The sequence below is a fragment of the Mercenaria mercenaria genome, chromosome 17 (assembly GCF_021730395.1).
Source record: "Mercenaria mercenaria strain notata chromosome 17, MADL_Memer_1, whole genome shotgun sequence".
Taxonomy (NCBI): Eukaryota; Metazoa; Mollusca; class Bivalvia; order Venerida; family Veneridae; genus Mercenaria; species Mercenaria mercenaria.
This window is the reverse complement of record NC_069377.1, coordinates 36,784,540-36,796,604: the sequence shown is the minus strand read 5'-3', so window position 1 is coordinate 36,796,604 and position 12,065 is coordinate 36,784,540. Positions and strand designations below refer to the sequence as shown.

General features: G+C 35.7%; 3 protein-coding genes across 38 annotated transcripts in view; 2 read left to right on the top strand and 1 right to left on the bottom strand.

The window, feature by feature from the left end:
* The window catches only part of LOC123535799 (uncharacterized), a 401,923-nt gene that overhangs the window by 68,227 nt on the left and 321,631 nt on the right, over positions 1-12,065 (top strand). The window lies entirely within an intron of this gene.
* The window catches only part of LOC123536539 (cell surface glycoprotein 1-like), a 353,687-nt gene that overhangs the window by 137,133 nt on the left and 204,489 nt on the right, over positions 1-12,065 (bottom strand). The gene's annotated exons all lie outside the window — the stretch shown is intronic.
* The window catches only part of LOC128550043 (uncharacterized), a 42,207-nt gene continuing 41,683 nt past the window's right edge, over positions 11,542-12,065 (top strand). The window contains exon 1 of the mRNA XM_053527912.1: positions 11,542-11,699. The gene's annotated coding sequence lies outside the window, so the exon portion shown is untranslated. The remainder of the gene's footprint in view (positions 11,700-12,065) is intronic.

Here is a 12,065-nt window from a genome sequence, read left to right as displayed (position 1 = left end):
TAATATCCTTACACACCTTACACTACCTTCTCAAGTTAATCAAGATGATTTATCACAACAGTACCCTATGCTCGCCTTAGTTTGATATGGAAAACCCATAATATCTAAAATTTTGCAAACATCTTTCCCGCACAGTTTTCATCCAGTGTGTTGTGGTAGCCAGCCTTTCTGTACTTTCAGTATTTTGATTGTATGTAAGCTGGTATCTCAGTAACCACTTATGGGAATGGATTGAAACTTCACACTCTTAATTACTGTGTTAAACTGACATCCATTGCACAGGTTCCATAACTCTATTTTGATTTTACAAAATTATGCTCCGTTTTCGACTTAGAAATTTTTTGTATTTCAGTACCCACTAATGGGAATGGACTGAAACTTCACATACTTGTTCACTGTTATAACCTGACAAGTAGTGCACAGGTTCCATAACTCTGCTTTGCATTTATATAAATGATGCCCCTTTTTAGACTTAGCAGTTTTGGGTTAAGTTTTATATGTAAGCTGGTATCTCAGTACCAACTAATGGGAATGGATTGAAACTTCACACACTTGCTCACTCGTCATGATCTGACATGTAATGCACACGTTACATAACTCTATTTTGCATTCTTACAAAATTATGCCCCTTTTTTTACTTAGCTGTTTTTTGTTAAGTTTTTGTATGTAAGATAGTATCTCAGTATCCACAAATGGGAATGGATTAAAACTTCACATAATTGTCCATTGTCACGAACTGATATGTATTGTACAGGTTCCATAACCCTGTTTTTCAATTTTACAAAATTATTCCCCTTCTTCGACTTTTATATTCATTCAACAGACAAGGCTGTTGAATAGTCGGGCGTTTCTTGTTTTAATTTGTTTTTGTTCCTATAAATAGCTTATTTTGTAACTTTTTTATTATTGGTCAAATTGAAAAACCAACACCATTTTTTGTGGTACAACATGGATGATACAGAAATTTTTAGGTGTATTTTGACCTATATTTACCTGGTAAAGATTTTTCTGTTGACTTAGAATTATATAATTTTTGTGTTGATTATTGTTTCTGTTAAATAACTTGAGTCTGGATCAAGATATTGAATTGAAACTTGTTTAATTAGCTGAACTGTTACAGCCATTCAGTCATTGTGTCAACAAATAATGGGCTTGTGTTTAAAGAGTTAATCTTAAAATTATACAAGTTAAAGCATACCAAAAGTTCCTTCTAGGGCACATCTATATAAATATAAAATGACCATCTTGTAAAATTTTGGTTGCAATGTCTGTTTTATACTGCCAAAAATATCAGGTAAGTATTTACGCACGTTATTTAACATAAATTGTTAAATCCAACAACAAATTAAATCTGTTACCTCTTTCAGTAGATTAAATACGGCAATAGCACATGGTATCACTAGGTCACACTCAATGCGGTCATCCCTATTATTAGTAACAAACACTCCTGGCAGAGAGATTTTCCATCCAATGCGTAAATTTGTTGCCATAATTAGAGGGTCGCAATGGGGTTGGTTTTCACATATTAACCGTGCATTTGAAGGTAACGATAATATTTGGTTGTTTACATTTAAATTTGCTGATATATGTCTATCTGGTGATTGTACATGTGTTATGTTCAGGAGGAAATAAAAGAATCAATTAATCATCCTCGGGTTAAGTATTGTGTAATGCATGGAGTCGCCTGAATTGAGAAAGAATAGTTTAACGTCAGAGGTTATTTCTAAGGTCACGGAGTTTAACTGGCCAGCTTGTAATTACAACAGCTTTCGGCATCAGTAGCTCAGTCAAGTGTGACTTATTGAATTAAGATATTCCTTCTCAAGAGAAGGAATAATGATTAACAACAAACATCATATATATGAACATAGGTTTACTCAAGCCGCTCGCATACACAAAACTGACTCAACATCGCATGCGCAATATACATGTATTACGTACGACATACAAATCATCATGGAAAGGTTATCAAATACTGTTACATCTTTTCTCTTTTACGAAAAAGAAGATGATACTGAACTGAATAGCTTAGTTGAATAAGTACTTATGATTAAAGTTAAAGTCATTACTTGTTTCTTTGCTAAACAATTTCTAAATTAAAATTGACAAAGTCAGTAACAAATCACACATGCATACGTGTTAATATTAAGAATTCATCGTTTATCAGTTAAATGATAGTCCTTATACTTCAATGGCATTCGTATAATACGACCAGATCTTGTCTGCGTTACCGGTGTTGCAGGTGTTTCTGAATTCACTGACTGACCGATTGTTTGCGGTTTCAATTCCGTTTCAGTTCGAGAATCTGTCTGGGGCAACAACTCTTGGTCGTTTATTTTCGGATCTATGTCTACAGTCTCCTCCCTTTGTTCATTGAAAAGTTCAATTGTCCGTCGGAGATGTTTTTTATTTCGGTTCACTACCGTGCCATTTTCTCTTAGAACGTTGTAAGACCGCGTTTGTGGTTTTTCGCCAACAGTTCCCTTTTCCCAAGTTTTATTTCTTTCATTCGGCTGTATTCTCACAGTATCACCAGCTCGCAAACAGTCTAATGGCGTCGCATTCCTGTTATAATAGTAGGCTTGTCTGTCTTTGCTCTTCTGAAGTTTAGCCTTAACGTTTGACGGTATGCTAGGCTGAAACTGATTTGATCTCTCCGGTAGTAATGTTCGTGTTTTTCTGTTCATCAGCTGCTGAGCTGGACTATAACTTGTAGCCTGTTGAGGTGTATTCCTAAAATTGAAAAGTGCTAGCATCGGGTCTGTATGCGAATGTTTTGCTTTTTTCATAATACGTTTCGCAGTCTTAACTGCATTTTCAGCTTTTCCGTTTGATTGTGGATACTATGCAGATGAAGTCACATGCGTAAAATCCCATTTCCTTAAAGATGATTTAAACTTTTCTGATTTGTAAACACTTGCGTTATCTGAGATCACACGTTCAGGAATTCCATGCCTTGCAAAATGCTGTTTCAACTTGGCGGCTATTTCCTTCGACGTTGTTTCATACAGTCGATCTATTTCAAAGAAATTACTGAAATAACCTACAGTTACCAAATAGTCATTGCCATCAAACGTAAACACGTCTGTTCCGACTTTTGCCCAAGGTCTGTCAGGAATACTGTGACTGATTAACGGTTCTTTACTCTGTTTTCTTTCTAATGATTGACACGTGTCACATTTGCTTATGAAGTCTTTAATTTGAGATGTTATATTTGGCCAATACACACAGCTACGAGCGCGATTTAAACAACCTTCAATTCCGATATGCGAATGGAGTTGATCTAGAATTTCTCTACGCATACTTTTTGGTATGATGCATCTATCACCGCGAAATATAATACCGTTATCTACCGATAGTTCATCCCGGACAGAATAATACGGCTTTACTTCTCTCGGTGCTTTATTCCATCTATTCTTGATACACTCAATTAGCTTTACCAGTGTCTGGTCTTCGAGCGTAGCTTGCTTGATTCTAGTTGGTCTTTCGGACGAAACTGCCAAATAATCTGACAAACATGTAGCTTCTATCTCTTTCTCATAGTCTGTCAACAGTACTTCTTCTAGGTGCGTAGCACATCCATTAGCTATGTAGGCTCTAGAAAGCGTATCAGAAATATACATGTGTTTGCCCTTTTAATAGCAAATTTCATAGTCATAAGTCTGCAATTTCAGTAGCATCCGTTGAAGGCGCTTTGGTGCCCGAAAAAAGCGGTTTCTTACTTATAATTTCAAGCGGTTTGTGGTCACTTTCTACAAAAACTCTCCGACCATATGTGAAATGGTGAAATTTCTCAAATGCAAACACCAGCGCCAGCAGTTCTTTTTTTTCGATTTGCGCATAGTTTTGCTCTGTTTGTGTGAGTGCACGACTTACATATGCAACTGGTTGTCCCTCCTGGAGTAATGTTGCACCGAGTCCACTTTCAGAAGAGTCGCACTGTATTACTGTTTCGAGTTTAGAATCATAGTAGCGTAATACTGGCGCGTTGCACACTGAATGCTCGATTGTGTCAAACGCTTTGTCATGTTCGTGTGTCCAACTGAACACAACATCTTTACGCGTAAGTTGTCTTAACGGTTCGCACATCTCGCTAAGCTTATCGAGAAATTTTGCTAGGTAGTTGACAAGACCTAATAACCGTTGGACAGCTTTTGTGTCTGTTGGCTTAGGCATTTTCGTAATAGCTTCAATTTTCGACGGATCTGCTTGTACCCCTTTATCCGTGAGTAAATGTCCTACAAATTGCATTTCAGTTTTATGAAGCTGAAATGTGGCCCTGTTTAGCTTAATGCCTCGTTCTTGACACCTTTCAAGTAGTTTCTGCATGTTGTTGTCATGATCGCGCAAAGCCTCTTCGTAGGTTTCACCTTTGCCATAAATTATAATGTCATCAGCGATCGCTTTAATACGCGAAAGACCTGTTAAACTTTGTTCAAGAAATTGCTGAAAGTATTCTGGCGCTGGAGATATTCCAAATGGCATTTTCAACCAACGATATCGCGCAAATGGCGTTTCAATTGTTGTGAGATAACTAGATTTCTCATCGAGCATCATGTGCCAAAATGCATTTTTGACATCACACTTGCTGAAATTTTTTGCGTTACTTAACTCTGCTAGCAGATCTTCCACCACAGGTTACAAATAGTGACTTCTCTTTAAGGCTTTATTCAGTGGTTTAGGATCTATGCAGATGCGAAGTTTCCCATTGGCTTTCTTGACAACTACTAAACTCAAAACCAGTCTGTTGGTGTATCGACTTTCGCAATTATTCCCCTGTTTTCAAGTTGATTTAGCTCTCGTTTCAATTTTTCTTTCATAACTAACGGTACTCTGCGTAAGCATTTTACAGGTTTGACTGTATCATCTATTTTCAAATGTAAGTGATTTTCAAACTGACCTTCACCTTCAAATACTGACGCAAATTTTGTTTCAATTTCATCCATGGTTAATTGAGGTGACGTTTTCTCCAAGTCTACGGGACAAATGTTAGGATATTGTATCCTAATTAAATTCATTTTTCTGAATTGCTTGTGGACCTAACAACGGTGTGCTGTCATTCTCAATTACGACAAACTTCACCTTGTAGCGTGTCCTAGTTTTTGGATTTTTAAGCAGTAATACGCACGTTCCGCAGGATTTCATTTTTGATTTATTGTACATAGATAAAGTTGTCTGCGTGTGTTCTAATAGTTCATCCGGTACATACGATCTAGAAATAATATTTGATGTTGCGCCACTGTCTAATTGAAACCTGACAGTTTTCTGTTGATTAACGAGCAGCATGTTTGCAAATATTTTAGCTTGAACTTTTCCGCTGGAATTGACTGTCAAAACTTCATCATCACTTTCAGACTCCGACTGTATGTCAAACTGTTTCACATGCGACCTTTGAAATTTTGTTATTGAACGACACTCCGAAGCGTAGTGATTAAATTTTCCACATTTTTTACATCTGATCCCATAAGCGGGACAATTTCCTGCAGCACAAAATTTCCAACAATATTTACGTTTCGATTTTCTCGCTGAAGATTTCTTACGATCTGCTGTATGTTTCCGTTTAGGTTTCTAGGTTTTTGAATATCTTCCTGAAAAGATGCACCTTTGTTCAATGACTGTATTTTCGTAGACGACCCTTCCGAAGCTCGGCACATGCTTATACATTTTTCCAAAGTTAATTTATCTTCTTGTAAGAGGCGTTTACGCAATCCATTGTCTCGTATACCCAAAACTAATCTGTCCTTGGTCAATTCATTTTCTAACGCTCCGTAATTACAAGTTTTAGACAACTTCCTCACTTTCGTCAAATAGCTGTCAAACGTTTCTGACTCACTTTAAGAAGATGTGTGAAAAACATATCGCTCATATGTCACATTTGTTTTTCCGACACAGAAGGTTTCAAACTTATTCAAAACAATATCGATATCATCCTTTTGTGAGTCGTCTGCAAAATCAAACCCATCAAAGACATCCATTGCGTCTGGTCCTATGGACGTAAGAAATGTAGCTGTTCTTAAGTCCTTCGATTTATATATAAGTCCGGCTGCTTTCTCATAGTTAGTCCAAGAGCGTTTGAACTTTTTCCAATTAGTAGCGACATTACCGTCCATATCCAGTTTCAGTGGAAAGGGTATCAGCGAAGGCACAGACGTAGAGCTATGAGACGGTGCGTCTGCAGCCGCCGGTGCTTCCTCATTAGCGCTCATGGTTAATTACTTAATTCACTGCTGAGATAAGTAATAGTAGTCCTCTGAATTGGATGATTAACTTAGCATTGTCTCATAAGCATGTATTTAGTCCATTTACATCTGACACCATGTTTAAAGAGTTAATCTTTGCATTATATGATTAACAACAAACATCGTATATATGAACATAGGTTTACCCAAGCCGCTCGCATACACTAAACTGACTCAACATCGCATGCGCAATATATATGTATTACGTACGACATACAAAGCATCATGGGAAGGTTATCAAATACTGCTACAGCTTGACATTTTTGCCCTTTGGGGTTCATCATTCCAGATTTTGCTCCAGTTCTCATCTGATATTACCCTTCGGGCGTATATTTCCCCGCTTGGTGAAGCTCTTGTTGTAATATGTGAATTTGAAACAAAAATGACAGCTGGGATAATACTTTTATGCAAGTTTTAAAGGGCCACTAGCAAATACTTATAAGATATTTAAAAAAATGGGTTTATTTTCAAGAACAAAAATAAAACAATATTTTCAAATTAGTTGGACAAAAAGCACATGACCCATCATGTTTATTGGCCGAATTTCATTCCAGTATAATAATGTTTGTTTCAAAGATGCAGAACTTTCTTAATTCTGTAAAATTTCTAAGATAGTAATTTTGATTTTCTGTACATAAAAAGTTCATTTGTTACTTCCTTTAAATTGACGTTGATTATTGATTTTTCATTTCGTCTGACATTGTAACATGAACTAAAACCGTGTCTAAATGAGAAGGAATCTTACTTGATTTCAATCTCCAAGTTTTTAAAACTCATATCTCATCTTTTCTATTCTTTTTTGATAATTTATGTATTAACAGTTATCCTGCTAAATATCTAAAATGGACTGGTCCATCTTTTATTATTTAAAGGGGTGTAAAATGAAAATTTACTGACTGAATAGCAAACAGTGCAGACCACGATCAGCCTTCACGGATCTTGGTCTGCACTGGTCGCAAAGGCATTATCATTTGCCAACAGCAGGCTAAAGGTTAAGGTTCTAGCATTGTTGATTTTGCTGTTAGGGGTGGGGTTGGGGGAGGGGGAGAACAAAAACTGAATAATCTAAGATGTGAAGTTAATTTTTTGCGATATCTATTTGTTATGGAATTGATTGAATTGACCATATTCAATTATTTGCAGATAAGTAAGAAATGTAAATGCACATCCTTATTCATTTAAAAAATGTTGACGTGGTTATATGACCAGTCCTAGTGAATTATTTCTTGCGATCCATTTTAGATGAATTGAAACACGCCGGTGCCGTATATTGTAATATGTCTTACTTGTAAAAACTGATGTTAAATCAAATCTCTTGGTTAGCTTGAAGTCAGTGTGCAAAAGTAAAAGTAAATATGATTTGTCAATATTAGAGATTAGAATGTGTATTTCACATTTGTTATTTTTTTTTAGTTACACATGAAATATAGTTGTTAATATTCATATATTTTTTTTGGTTATTTTGGCTGGTCAGTCTTTCAGTCCATCTGTTGGGGGATACTTTAGTTTCTAATAAATAACTGCAGAATGCTTTGGCTTTGAGTGGTCACACCTGTGACTGACCTCGAGATTGAAACTGTTTCTGATCAAATAACTTGAAAATACTTGAGCCTTCAGCCATTAAACTTCATGAATTTATTGTCTATGGTCCTTAGATGATTCCTATTATGTGTGGGGCAGAAGGGCAAAGATTAAGATCACAGTGGAGTTTTAGTCGGAAGGTCAAAGATCAAGGTAAGGAATATTGAGACTTAGATAGTTTTTTATCAATAGCTGGAAAATGGTAGGGCTTACATGTAACAAACATGACAACATTATCGTCTATGATAAGTAGATGACCTTTACTGTTTTTTGGGCTCATAAGGTCAAAGCATTCTTATGACCGATAATATGCACCCGAGCTACCTTGGGCGGGCTATTGGAGCATGTGCGTTTTACAAAGATCCAATATTCATAAATATGTCACAGGTCAGATCTGAGACACTAAAGTTACTTTAACAAAATTGATAAACGAATAAATTTGTAAGCTTTTAATAGAAATCACGTCTTTTTTAAGATGAGAATACTTTTTAGATGAACAGTTTTGCAGTGAAGCCTTGGCAAGAAATACATAGATCAATCATGTTCACTTTGTTATTTTGGGAACTTGACTAGTTTGCTCACAGTTATCAAGACTTTTAGCCGTACCATGGGAAAACCAGCATAGTGCATTTGCAAACAGCATGGACCCAGACCAGCCTGCGCATCCACGCAGTCTGGTCAGGATCCATGCTATTCGCTAACGGTTTCTCTAATTGCAATAGGTTTTGAAAGCAAACAGCATGGATCCTGATGCGTAGTCTGGTCTTGATTCATGCTGGTCGCAAATGCACTACGTTGGTTTTCTCATGGTGCGGCTCAAGTTAAGTCTGGATATGAAATTTAATACCTGCACGAAATATGGCTGGATTGGGTAAAATTTGGCATACTTATTTTTAGTTAGTATTCGGCAGTATACATAAAAAAGGTTGTGAAAATATCTCTTAACAACTGGGTTACGATGTTTGCTATTTTGTATTATTATTGGTAGGTTAGAATTTTATATATACATGGTATGCTCTTAAGAAATAAACAGGATACAACTCGTAATTGCTTAAACGTGAACAATAATTATTTTATACATGTTTTGAGATATAAACAATCGTCTAAACTGTGTGAACGAGTCACTTAAAAACAGTTCCATACGACGTAAGGGAGGTTATTCAACCTTTTCTCCTTTTTTACCCACTTGCCCTATCTAACTTGTTACTTTCGCTTTCGGACAGGTAAGATGTAAATGGTGATTTTTGATTCTGTTTGTTGACATAATATATATCTTAAACTTTCTTTTATAAAGAATTGTTTACCTGTATTTCCAACACTACTTAAACGTTGTCTAATAACAGAGATTTACATCTTCGAATGAATATGACGAATCTCTATCATTTTTTAGAATCTACACACTGGTCATTATTATAATTTGAGCAAAACATTCATATGAAAAAGAATCTAGCCGATTATTATTTTATTTGATATTAATGATACTACGGAGTAATATGAAATACACGGCTGGAAAATTCTTTAATTATTGACACATTCATTGTACTTATTTCTGTTGAAACACGCTTGCGTTAAAGTGACGTCATGTTAATGAGCGGTTTGTTGTAACCAAGATAGAACGCTACTATATTCTGTTTTAGATTTTAGGCATATCAGAATCGAAATAATCATAAATGAGTTATAGCAAAATCGTGTTTTACTTGAATTAATACACTAAAAATATGTTATAATCACTCGGGCTGCATCCTCATGAAATTATTCCGCGGACACATAACTTCTATTTTCGTGTATTAATAACGTTTAAACAAGAATTTTCTTTTCATTTTTTCTTAATTATGTTTCTTAGACAAGTGAGACGAGCTAAGCGGGCGGGTACTCGTATATGATGATAGTAGAGATTAATTTTTCGTTACTTAATACATGAAATACTTATTTATTGCTTGCATTAAGATATATGATAGACTATATAGATCTTTTTTATTTATTGTAAGTTAGATAGACAGATGCTCGCCAACCCCATTCACACCACTGACGGGGATTATAAATGGGGGTAGCCCCTTAACATGACAACACCACAAAAAAACTCCAACTTATTTTTTTATTCGCTTCCTTATCATATGTTTATTCATATGCATGTCATTAATTATGTCATATTTTGATTGATATGGGGGGGGGGGGGAGGGGGGATTGGGGGAAGGGGAGTGAAATAAAGTGTATAATTCCGGGCCCTTCATGAGTCTTTACTTGAAAAGTACATATATTTTGTAAGCAGATCAAGGAAATGTACCAAATTATAAATTCTTGTTTTTTTTTTAAATTACTTCAGTTTATTTTCATTTTACATTGTCGGTAGAACAAGGTTTCTTACAATTAAATGAAGGCGAAAAATATCTTTCTCTAAGCGGGCCTCAAAACACTGATTTGTCATCTATGTTATTTACAGTTATTTCTATAGGTATTTAGTTACTAAAGCGAGGTGGATAGCAGAAGCTAAAAATAAAAAGGTGTATAGGTCACACTTGCACATTAGAGCTAACGCAGTGGTCCAGTGGTAACACTGACTACGAAACAAAGGGTCGGAGTTCGTGTCCCCAAATTACTAACATTGGGATAAGAGTTCCGTGTATGGATTGTTTATACCTGACACGCTAACGGACAGGGGAAGCATCTGGAGTTGGTTCGTCCTTTGTATCTTGCACTATCCTCTTCTGGAAGTGTCGCCTATATGAGTTACCGGCGACTATAAACACGCACGCACGCACGCACGCATGGACGCAAGCACACATGCACGCACACACACATACACGCCTTATAAAACAACAACCAAACACGCTTCAGTAATCAAGTGAAATGAATAACATAAATTCGATATCTGATGCATTGCATTCACAAGATGTTTTAATGCAAAATAATGCAGTAACATAGAATTAAAATAAAAACAATTCGCAAGTAAAACCTTTCGTGTAGTGCCCCTGTATTGTGCAGTGTAGTTATCCCATGCAAGTCAGTATATCTGTGTACTTGAATCATGAGAAAAAACCCATTTTTATTTAGTAGGGGTACTTTTTGAATTGGCTTGATATATATCTTTAAAGACCACCCACAACCTAGTGACCAACATTTTCCTTCACGTGAACTGCGTGAAAATCATTTTGATGATATCATTATAATACAAGTATACTACAAGATGACAGGTGGACAATTAAGGCCCTCTCTGAATTGATGTGTATTAAGTCAATATTTTTTAAGGTGTAGTTTTAAAAACATAGCTGAATAACTGCCTACCCTATAGAAAACAGTGTGGTCTAAGCTCTTCTAAATACATCAAATACTGTGTATATTGATACATTAATTCAATAAAATGTTTAGACATTAAACACATTGTGTTGGCCTAAAATACGTTACTGTCAAGTTGTAATTAGATACTTGTATTTCTCAATTTGTTCATGCAAATCATGTATAATTAACACCACGGAAAATTACTCTGTGGCGCGTCTTTAAACACGCCAGTTGTGTTTAAATTACCTAAATAGATACTACAAACCGCGATCAGGTCTTCGAAATTTACAATTCCCACACTCAGAAGAAACAAATCAGACACTAATTAATAAATCTCATTTCGTTTGCCAAAAACACTTCAACAAAAATATATCACGACACAGCCGTTTGATATCGATCTTCTGGCCTATGATAATATATTACATATTTTTGTCTATAACGAACAGTGAAGACGTGTTTATTCACAGATTTCATACAAGTTTAAATCCTATATATGTGGATATTACAAACATGTTTTCAAAATATCTTAAACTGAATTAATTTATCAGTTTTTCGTATCTTAAAATAAATTAAAGACTGTTCTTTCGCCGAGCATATATGCAGGTAAGATTAAATGACTTTGATCATTTTAAAGATTTACATGTCAACTAAAACACGCATTTGCACGTATATCACAAAATTTGAATACCTTATTTGTCAAGTTTTCGTGTTGTCGTGTCGGCGGGGCGAAAACACGACAAATTTTATGAGAAAACTCCACGTTTAAAGTACGCCGACACGACAAATTTATCTGTCAAGTTTTCGTGTTGGCGGGTATAAATATGTCGTGTCGGCACCTTTTATTTGTCGTGTTTTCGCCCCGCCGACACAACACGAAAACACGACATATTCTTTTCAGACATCTCTTATAAGATGTAGAGTTATTCTGAAGCCAGTGGCAAAGGGTTTTCGAAGCATTTTTCTTTCTAT